Here is an 11,732-nt window from a genome sequence, read left to right as displayed (position 1 = left end):
ATTATGCTATAACCATATCATAGTAATATCACTATGAAGAATATGGGGTGTAGTGTCAAAAACCCTCTCCAGTAATGGTGGTATGGACTCTGTCTGAGAAGGGTCCAGAAGAAGGAGACTAAAGAGCAAGGCAGTGCAGAAGGATCTCAGACACGAGGCATGGGGGCGGCCAATTCATTTACACTACAGTCATCAAGACTGGGTTTTCACCAGAATGAAATTAGTGGAGTGCTATCTCCTTCACCTCAGGAGCACAGTTTGCTCAGATACTGATGCATCTGCAGCATTTAAGGTATAAAATATCCCTTATAAGGTCCATTCCATTCCCTGGATTCCCCAAACACTAAGATTCACAGCCCTGTCCTTGCAATTTCCATTGCAGCCTTAACAAACCCCACTTCTGTTCCTCTTCCACCCATGCAACTTCCTGAATAATCATTCTGAGCCAGCCCCACTCCTCAGGCGGACCCATTTTCCTTTCTGTACATCTCTGTCTTAAATGTGTCCTAGATGGGCTTTGCCTTGGATCCTCCCCACTCCTGCTTACAGATGGGGTCCTTGCTTCTTCCCTTCACAACTCTTCTGTGCATCATCCCGTGCATCTCTATTAGGCACTCAATGGTTCTTCTATTTGGTTGGTCAGTCTGCCTATCACCACAGGTCCTATCTTCTGAAGTACCCCAGTGCTCAGTTGTTTTTCTTAAGATAGCTGCCTCATCCTCTAGGGTCTCCAACTTCACATTCTTTTCTGTAAAGAGCTCAAGAGGATCTCTGAAAGATGCTTAATCAACTCATGTGCCAGCAGCAACTTCAGAATAAAGTCTCTCTCTCTTCACTCTGAAGCAGGACAGTTCTTACTCTGTCTGCGTGGCTTTTGCCAAAACCTAATTCCTTGAGGAATGTGTTTCTTCCAGCTCTTGGAAGCACTGTGTCAACTGACTCTGTAAATTGTTAAGTTACGAGGGACTTCAGCCCAGTTTCTGTTGGGCTTGGGAACCTTCTCTTGTAGGTCAACCGAGTGAAGAACTGGAGAGGTTAGTTGGGTGACCGTAGGGGCTACTGTCATCACTCCCACATTTACCCTGCACACAACATCTGTGTTTGTATTGTCTGATAACCACTCCACTGGTAGCCTTCCAGTTCTTTGAATATCTACACAGTGACCCTGTTGGTCTCTAGGTTCTCCTGACCCCAATCTCAGAATTGCTTGTGTCTTGATTTCACAGCCTTATTGCACAGCTCCACAGATGCTCCATGCTCTGGTCACATACCTTTTCTCAGTTCTGTGCCAGCATTCTTGGCACTGGGGCCTTTAGATGCCTTTAGTTTCCATCTATTAGTTTTCACTGCCAGATTGTGTGGCATTGCTGTCTCTCCAGTGAGTCTCTGGAGCTTGCTGGCCTCAACCTCCAATTTCCCTTTTATCTCTGCTACCTGCTGCTCCAAATACACTTGATTTATCAGCTCAGAAATATGCTCCCTAACCAGGCTTCTGGATCTGACAGGAATCTGTTACCAGGCTATACAAGTCCCTCATGTCCGTAGGTTCCTAGGATGACAGCAGATTTGGGATGTCTACTCCAGACAAATGGGAGTTCAAAATTTGCTGTTATCTTCTCACTTTTAATTCTAGACCACAGGGACTGCTTCCTGATTTGCTTATTTCTGGTGCCCTAGACTTCACGTTGTTCATTTTTTCCCAGAGTCTAGGCTCTTCCTAGGGCAGTGATTTTTAATGTGTTCTATCCCCTCTCCCCCAAAAAACAAACAAACCCAACCTCATACTACCCTGGGAATTTTCCCTTCCTTGCTCCTGTCTTTCCTGTTGCATTATGCCAGGCCCCTTTTGCGCCCCCTGTCAAATGTGAGGTCTCACTAGAGCTTTGCTTGGATTCAGACACTGTGTATGGGATAGGCTGTACTTCTGTAGCCAAGGGCACTGTCCTGGGTAAGGCCTGTGTCTTTAATTCCAGAGATGGAACTTCCAACATCCAAAAGACTCTGAAAATCTCAGAGTCCTAAACCCTGGGTCCCTTCCAATTGAGTTCCTCATGCCACAGAGTCTCCGTTCAGTGAATTAATTTCCCCAATTCCCCAGGACTTTCCATGTAAAGGTACCTAGAGTTTCCCATGTTCTTAAAGGAGCAGGTCATCTTACAGGATCCAGAAACTCTGCAAGTAGAAAAGACCTTTAGTTTAGAGTTCCGCATTTTCCATCACTGCTGTCACTCCAAGTCTGTGTCCACTTCTGCGCATCCAGCTTCCATTTGCCAATTTCCCAATCTTCCTGGAGTCCCAAAAAACTGGGAGGGTGTGCCTCAATTTACCAGCATCCAGTTCTTCTGCAATCTTTGCAACAGAGAAAGCTGTAAAGTCACATTTCTATGTCTGAAGTATAGTTTAAATAATAAAGTGTGCCCAGAGCCAAGGGCCTGATATAAATTCAGGCTGGCACCAAATGTAGCTGATTGGAGCTTAGTAATCAGTTCTGGTGAAACAAGGTGGGTGAGGTAATATCTTTTACTGGAAAACTTCTGTTGGCGACAGAGACTAGCTTTCCAGCACCACAGAGCTCTTGTTCAGACCTGTCTCTCTTACCAACAGAAACTGCTTCAATTCAATATATTACCCCACCCACCTTTTCTTTCTAATATCCTGAGACTGTCAGGCTACAACTACACTGCATACAATTCTGGGAAAGATGAACAGGAACAGGAAGGAATAGAATCCAACTCATTTTATGTCAGCTAAATTGGCTCTGCAGAGTTCACATAAGTAAAAAGCAGTACAAACTTGTTTTTGTTCCCAAGTCAAGCAGGTACGATTCAGAATACACACAGGGAGCAGATATGGCGGGGGATATATGCCAGTGTTACACAGTCACTTTTCAGATTAAAATCACATTAATAAGTTGTGTTCATTTTGGGTAAGCAACCAAAGCTTAGGAAAAACTTTTCTGAAACACCTTGAACCCATTGGAAATGTAGAAGCTCATGAAAATTAGCTGCTGTCTTGTTAAATTTCCAGTGCTCTGCTTTTGGCCAGGATAGAAATGCCACAATAGTAGCCTTTGATCATTTCTGTTGGAAACAGTACAGAAAAATAATAATAATAATAATAATAGTTTATTATTATTAAGTGTAACTAGTTTAAAATCAAAAGGTTCCATGTGGATTTAGTTCAAATAGAGGTGAAGAGTCAAAGAGGATCTTATTTTATCTAAGACACTTCCCCATTCATACTGATTAATCTCCTATATGAACTAACTGGTCACTAATATGTTAAAAATAAAGTGAAAGAATGATAACCCATTAACCCATGTTCTCTTCCTATGAATTAGTTTGTTTGACTTCTGTAATGACGTGAGCGTGTATTGCTGCTTCCTCTTTCTTGGCTACAGAATGGAAACAAAATGCTTTTTTCAATAGGAATTTCCTGGGTAAATATTTTAAATAAATTAATAAAATGAAGGAGTTTGCAAGTTATAGCCTTTCTGACATGATCCCTGGTGCCTTCAGATTGATGTGACCCTTCCTGTGAATATCTTGAATGCAGTCTGGGATGCGTATATCTTTCATACTTGCATTATGCCAAAGGGCATAAAAACCATGAGAATTAGGCCAAAGAAGATAAGTGGTGATCCCATAATATTTAAGAGTGTAGTTCTAAGTTTCTCTCCTGTGTGATTGTTTGTGTAATAACAGCTAATTTGCCAAAATATCTCAGAGTCGATGTATGCCTAAAGACATTGGGCCCAATAGTGTCATAAATTTGTAGGGCCAGATGCATCAGTGTATTCCAGTGGTGCAAAGCATTTAAGATGGGTTTATGGCTGCTCAGTGTCACTAGAACATACCAATGAATCTGGTCCATTAACTTCAGTGAAGTCATTCCTAAATGTATGCCAGTGTAATTGGGCCTAATTCTGATCTCAGCATTTTATTCCAGTGCTTGCTTTTACCCTTAAGAAAAATATTCTAGTTCTTTAATGTCATTACTTACCCAGTGGCTATTCCAAGAATTATGATGCTTTCATCTTGTCTCAGATTTTGGACTTGCAAATGCAATTATCCAAAGGTAAAACCAATACGCACATTTTTTGCCTTTAGAACAGAAAGGAACAATGCGGCTGGGAAACCAAATTCCCTCTCTTTTTCCTAAGCTCAGTAGGAGCATAAATGTCTGGTTTCCATCACGTACATATTGTTGAGTACAGTATGTTTTCTGAAGAAGATTTCCTGTAGGTAGGGTTAAGCATAATTTTTATGTCCCACATCCCTCTTCCCCCATGACAGGTGGTTATTTTCAGTAGCATGGAAGGAAACTAAGCACCATGCACACCTACATCTCTAAATAATACTGCTATGCAGATGTAAGATTTTATAAGCAGAACAAAATTATATTTGCAAGATTGCTGTGTGTTTCTTATTCAGTGCAAAACTGGTTAAATTCACCTCTGTTCAGAGGGCCAAACTAACTTCCATGTACCGCTCGAGTTCCACTTAAGCCTTGAGAATAGGGTTTCAGTGGTGCATAGGCTTTGTGTTCGTCCTCTGCACAGGATTGAATTTCCCTGAATTAGTGTAGCTTACCACTGTGAGCATCAGTTCAACCTGGGTTGCAGCTCTCATCAACTTCAATAGGAGTTGCATCTGCTTATGCCATGGCATGAACTTCTACATTTCCAGTGGTTCAAGGTGTCTCAGAAAAGTACCCTGTTCTTTGGTTGCTTCTCCAAAATGAACACCACCTGCTGTATCTCTGTCCATTTGCCAGACATTTAAGGTGCGGTTTTACTCTGAAGAGTGACATGTAACATAGGCACATATTTGCCAGCAGATCTGCTCCCTGTGTGTATTTTGAGTCTTAGCTGCTTGATTTAGTGATAAAAACAAGTTTGTACTGTTTTTTACCCCCTCATATAGAGGAAACTCACCGGAGGGGGCCAGATGGACAAGAAACTTGAGGAATTTCCTGTATGTTACCTTCTCAGGTAGGAGAGATTCAGGGACTGTGGAGTGGGGAAGAAGCAAGGCACCTCCACCCTTTAGATCTTGGGGACCTTCTCAGATTCACAAGGGTTGGAGCTGTCCACATGGGTGGATGTCTCACTGCAGCTCCAGTAGCCCTTCTCCCTCTGGCAGCATGAGTCTATAGGAGCTCCTATAGTACCCATGCTGCCAGTGATTGGGTTTCCATGTACCTAGTGGGACCCAGGACACATTAGTATAGCTCTGAGTAGGGGTGATGTCCATTCTCAGGTTTCTGTCCCTTGTTCCTGGCTCTGCTGCCAGAACTCTGCAGAGCTCTTTGGTCATGGAACACCTGCTTGAGGACATTTGTGGGGTGCTGGAGGGTGGAGCAAGGGCTGCAGTGGCAACACATGCATACATGGAGGGGACTCTCTGTGACTGAATTTCCCTTTAAAGTGTTTGGGACCGTGCATGCATAAGTTTAAAGAAGGAGCCAGCTGTTTTTTTACATTAGTTAGCTGTTTTTCCTGATACTCACCACCTTCTTCTGTCCCCATGGGATGCCAAATACATCCAAGTTACACTATTTTATCACTTTCATCTACCTATATCTGTCTTCTAATCAACACCCAATATGTATCTTGCTCCACTATTTAAGCCACCAGTGAATTCAGATCACTAACTGCAGACCATGGCTGCTTATCTGCCTTAAACATTCAAATTCGAGTTCCATCTCCTCAATCAGATGCAGAATATAACAGATATCTTTATTCAAATGGGTTAATATTCCCACTTCATGACCAAAAGGAAACATTTCTCTGATCTCCATTTTGTGTGTCTGTATGCGTGTGTGTGTGGTAACAACCCACTCTTTCTTGGTTCTGATTTCAGGTTATTTAGGGACCAATTCTGCTCCCCCAGAAGTCAAGGGGAACATCACATTGACTTCCTGAGGAACGGAATAGGGTCCTTAATCATGAAATGGCTTTGCTGAGTTCCGTTCTCTTACAGTTAAAAACAGAGACGCTAAAAGAAATAAATCAGTGTAGGATACATAACTTCTGGAGAAAAGCCAGGTATAATAAATAACTCATGAGTAAAGGATTCTCTAGATTAAGGAAACAAACTTTGATGTTTTGCCAGACGTTAATACTTTTAAAAAATTGCAATGTTATCTTTTGCTAGACTTGGTTGTTTAAGTCATGCTGATGACATCAGTTTTATTTTGAACACCAAAACATATAATAAAAAACATTCAAAGATTGAGAAATGTAAAAATATTGAAACTAAGTTGAACATCTGATATTTTTGTTTATTTGCAAAGCAGTTACAAATTTAAAAATGCACTTTGACCCAAAGGAATCCTGATTGATTTGAATGGGATTTTGGGGAAGTTTTTCCCTTCTTTTGTTTTCATATGAGTAGCACTTACCCTTGTATGCTAATAGCCGTATTTCTTTATAATATGTCAGAAATCCAAAATATAATTCTGGCTATTTGGTACAATTATGGGAAAATATGTAATTAGAGATGGGCCTAAGCTAGGGGTCGACAACCTCTGGCACGCGGCTTGCCAGGGTAAGCACCCTGGTGGGCCGGGGCAGTTCGTTTGCCTGCTGCGTCAGCAAGTTCAGCGGACCGTGGCACCCACTGGCCATGGTTCACCATCCCAGGCCAATGGGGGTGGTGGGAAGCCGCAGCCAGCACATCCCTCACCCGCGCTGCTTGCTGCCACCCCCATTGGCCTGGGAAGGTGAACTACAGCCAGTGGGAGCTGCGGTTGGCCGAACCTGCCAACGCAGCAGGTAAACAAACAGGCCTGGCCCACCAGGGAGCTTACCCTGGCGAGTCGCGTGCCAGAGGTTGCTGACCCCTGGCCTAAGCCATAAATTTGAATCCAGATTTGGACTTCTCCAAAGGCTGGAAACATTTGGGCCCAACATTTGGTGTATAGGCTTGTGTCTGGTAACAAATGTATGACATATTTATACTATACACATGGGGGAAAGTTCCACCCACCAATTCACCTGTGCTACTCCACCGACATCACTAAATCCAGACAAGTTCTGGCTCTGGCATTGAAGGGAAGTTGAATGAATTTGACGACCTTTATTAAACTGCCTTCACTGGGAATGCACAAATGGCATCGAGGGCAGGATTTGACCTAAGAACTTTACATTCATGTGAATGGATCAAAAAAGTTAATGCTAATTGAACCTATAGGCTCAGCCCTGAGTATGAGGCAGTGCGTAGGCATGCTACCCTGGAAGGATCAAAGGGAGACAGTGTCATTCAGAGCTGACCTGCTACACAGTGTTGGCTGTTCCCTTGTTGCACTGGAAGAGTGTATTTTGCAACCATCTGTTTTCAGTATGTAGCTTGGACTCCCACTGCATGGCCAACTAGTTCTGCTGGTCAGCTTATGAGGAGTGGGATGGAGCCATTGTGTAGCCTACTTTTGACCACTCCCCACCCATGTGCTCTCTAGAGGGAGCATTTGGAGCACTGCATCCCATACGTAGAGCTAAACTGTGGGTCTAATATGGCTGCGCGAGGCGGGGAGGGGAATCCTTACTTCCTCCTATTCCTTTGCACAGCTGCCTTAGGGTGGCTAGTCACAGTTTGGTCCATAGTTAATGAGATAAGACATGATAATCTACATCAGTTTTGGAGGCAATTGGTCAAATTCTGCTCTCAGATGCACTGGTGAAATCCCTTTGAAAGCACTGGGGTTGCACCAGTGTAAAAAAGTGAAAAAATTGGACCAGTAAGGCTGCTGAGAGAAATCTAGCTCATTCTGAACAATCGTTGTAATTTTATGCAGGGCAGATTCATAGAGGAAATGTGCTGAGCTCCCATCCCTTCCACCACAAAATCCATCTTCATTTGCATTGATCTCCCTCCCAAGAGCAATTGTTCAGTAACTTCTTTCTTTCTTTTTCCTTTTTTAAAGCAGGTATTTAATAGTCTTTATAGGTTTGTTCACTGTTGTGACTCTGGTAGGCCAGGGAGAGTAATCCCAGCACAGGGAACTGACTTTACTCCCTGAGGAATTGTCCATAGTCACTGTTGGCTCTATGATCAAAGAATGCAAGTTTTGACTCAAACTTGCTGACTTAGTGAATTGGAAATACAAACAATACCATTGCTGGTGTTGAATGAAGTTTCAGCTCTAGTTCATGAACTTCTCGTTGATCTTCATTTCAGTGTCAATGTTGGAACTTGTTTCAGTTTGGTTTGTATTTGCTTTTTCTCTTATCCAGGCTAATTGTAATACTTGCCAAAATTCCACCCTTGTGTACGGATATGCAATTCCCATTGGCTTCAACTGACACCAGTGGTTGAGTTTGTCTCTTGTCCACAAATGAGATGTGGTGGGCCAAAGCCTTACTTAGCTTCACTCTGTTGGCTTCACTGCAGTTACCCAGGAATGGATTTGGTCAAGTAATGTAAAAACTGTATGCCAAACACTTCACATGTGGGTGCCTAAAATTAGGCATTCATACATAGGGTTCCACTAAGGCTACTTTGAACTCCACTAAATGGCAATAAAGCAATCAGAAAGAGCTGGTGGAGAATTCCCCCTGCACAGAGGAACTTTCCACTGGTAGAAAGCTGGCAAAGGTGGTTCCATTGCCTTTTGCATCAGCAGCCCTCTTCCTCTTCTTTTTAAGGGCCAGGAAGATATTTTGGGGTGGGGAAACAGAGTTCCATTACGCTCAGTCCTCACTCCTGTGCGTTACTAAGGCTATGTCTACACATGCAGAGTTTTTGCGCTTTAAGTTTCTCTGGTGATAGGGAACCGGTGAAAGTAAAGCACCGGTTTGTGTACTTACTTATCTCCTCAGGCGTCAGAGAGTGTTTACATTAGCAGGGGATGAGAGCAATGCTCTAGGGCAGCTATCCCATAGTGCAGCTCTCTCCATTTGATGATAGGTCTTGTGGGAAGGGCAGGGGGGATTGCGGGGCATCCTGCGTCCCTGCACAGCCTCCTCTCCCCAAACACTGATCAGCTCCAGTAGCTCAGCATTGTTCCAAGCAGAGGATCATTTGCTCTCTGGAACAGGCATTGTCACCTGGCCAGATAAGTGAGCACTTGCCAAGAAAACAGGAAGGGGAGTTTCAAAGTTCCCGGGGCTTTACAGGGGGAAGGGTGGGTGTCTGTTTACCTGGCAACAGAGCAGCAGAGTGGCTGGCTAGAATGGTCACCTAGGCACTGTGGGATATCCTCCGGAGGCTAAAAGCTGTGTAAACAGGAAGGACGTGTCTTCACTTGCACATCACCGCAAAAGTGTCACCAGTGAGAGCTGTATGCCTCTCGTGGCGGTGGTTTTCTTTTTGCAGTGAAAATTCTTTGTTTCACTGGAAAAAGTAATTGGCAAGTGTAGATGCTCCCATGGTTTTTGCACAAAAAAGGGACTTTTTCCGCTTTATATGGCAAGTGTAGATGTGCCCTAAGTTATATAAGGACTAGGTGGCCCTGAATTATTTAGCTGCAACCAGCTTCTTACCTTCTCACCCCAAGAGAGATCAGAGAATCAAGGCCAATTGTTTCTTAAATAAGTGTTCTGATTTTTCAGAGTTAGTGTTGTGAATTCCCTTTGACTGTAGAAGGAGCTGTGGGTACTCAACACTTGTAAAATTCAGCCTGTTTTTATTCTGGTGCCTAAATATGGGTTAGGTTCTATTTTTAACACCTAGGTTGGAAAATTGTGGTAGAAGATTTCTGGATAAATGTTTGGGTCCTACCTAGTGAAATGGGTACATCTGATAAACTCTGGAAAGCTAAGCTGTGACTTGGATTAGATCTCAAGTGAAATTCATTGTTTGGCACCAATTTAGAGTGTACTGGACATTGGTCAAGATAACAAATCCACATTACGGTTTGGCTGAATTTAACTTACGGAGCATTCTTGGTTTAGAAGTTCAGTGTGAAATAATAGGGGTGTTTATCGGACATGATTGTGATGCCTAAACACAAGTGAGAGCTAATTACTATCCTCCTGATGAACAAATGTCAAGGATTTGTTTTGGGTACGCATCTGTACCTCTCTTGGGATACAATTTAAGTTACAAATCTTTTATATGAACACAGTCTGTGGGGAAATTTCCATTTCCTGGATCTGGCTGGGCAAGAAAATATAGGGCCACAGCTACGTTTACAGGGTTCAGAATAAGATGGTGCAGCAGGGCCATTTTTTGTTGCTTTCCTCTGGACTCTCTCCAATTTAGGATAGATGTGGACAAATTAGAGACAGTATGGACAACAACACAAGTGATAAAAGGTTTTAAAAGCCTGACCTATCAGGAAAGATTTTTAAAAAAGCCTGGATATGTTTAGAGAAAAAAAGACTGAGGGGGACCTGATAACAGTTTTCAAATATGTTAAGGGCTGTTATAAAGAGGATACTGATCAATTGTTCTCCATGTCCTTTGAAAGTAGGACAAGAAGTAATCAGCTTAATATGCAGCAAGGGAGATTTAGGTTAGCTATTAGGAAAATCTTTCTAACTATTAGAGTAGTTGAGTTCTGGAATAGACTTCCATAGGAGGAGTCCTTTGATTGCTTTGTGCTTGTTGCTGCTCCTGCCCAGTATGTTTATTTCCTTTCTACAGTCAGACATTCCTCCTCCACCAGATGTGCACTCCATATGCCTACCCAGAGAGTAAACCATGTGGGGTTATTATTGGCATAATGACCTGTGCAGGCACCCATATATACTTTCCACTTCCTCTTGACCATGAGTCTGAGGAGGTTGAGGGCTACTGTGGTCTGGCTGGGCCTGAGGAGTGATAGTAGAGAAGCCTGTTCTCTTTTTAGGCATAGGGTGAGGGGCACAGGAAAGGGGAGCCTCAGGCCCAAGAATACTTGTTCCTTTTGTGACAGAGTCAGGCCAGATGGCTACAGGAGAGTGATCGAAGGCAGATATATTAGCCCCAGGTTAAGTAGGTCCCCTGTCCCTGGGTAAGGTAACAGGGAAGGTTCCAGAACAATCAGGAACTTTCTGGAAACAAGACAGACAGGCTGATTAGAATACTGCAGCCAATCAAAAAGCAGCTCAGATCAATTAAGGCAAGCTAATCGACAGGCACCGGCGTTATCTCACAACAAACGCGAGCTCCACTCTCCAGTTGTAATGGCGATCGTGAGGAGCCTCTGGGAGCAACGAGAAGTGGAGCTGGGCCAGCATGTGAGCTGAGAGCTACACCGACCAACGCTGTGTGCATAGCCCTGGAACGGATTGGATACAAGCATTATCAGACACCAGGAGGAAGGTCCTGTGGTGAGGATAAAGAAGGTGTTTGGAGGAGGCCATGGGGAAGTAGCCCAGGGAATTGTAGCTGTCATGCAGCTGTTACAGGAGGCACTATAGACAGCTGCAATCCACAGGGCCCTGGGCTGGAACCCGGAGTAGAGGGAAGGCCCGGGTTCCCCCCAAACGTCCTAACTCCTGATCAGACACAGGAGGAGTTGACCTGGACTGTGGGTTCCACCAGAGGGGAAGATCACTGAGGTGATCAAATCTGCCTATAAGCGCAGGACCCAACGAGGTAGAGGAAGAACTTTGTCACACTTTGTATGAATCAGTCCAAAAGGGCATATACAGCTGCTTATTATAGAAGCTTGTATTACCTTTTTAAATCTAAAACTGTAACTCATTTGTGTTTTAACCTTATAAATATATTTCTTTGCTTAGTTAATAAAACCTTAGTTAATTTATTACAGGATTGTCTTTGGTTTGAGATCTGAGTACAACT

This window comes from Chelonoidis abingdonii, chromosome 1 (assembly GCF_003597395.2).
Source record: "Chelonoidis abingdonii isolate Lonesome George chromosome 1, CheloAbing_2.0, whole genome shotgun sequence".
Taxonomy (NCBI): domain Eukaryota; kingdom Metazoa; phylum Chordata; order Testudines; family Testudinidae; genus Chelonoidis; species Chelonoidis abingdonii.
Note: the sequence above shows the minus strand (reverse complement) of the source record.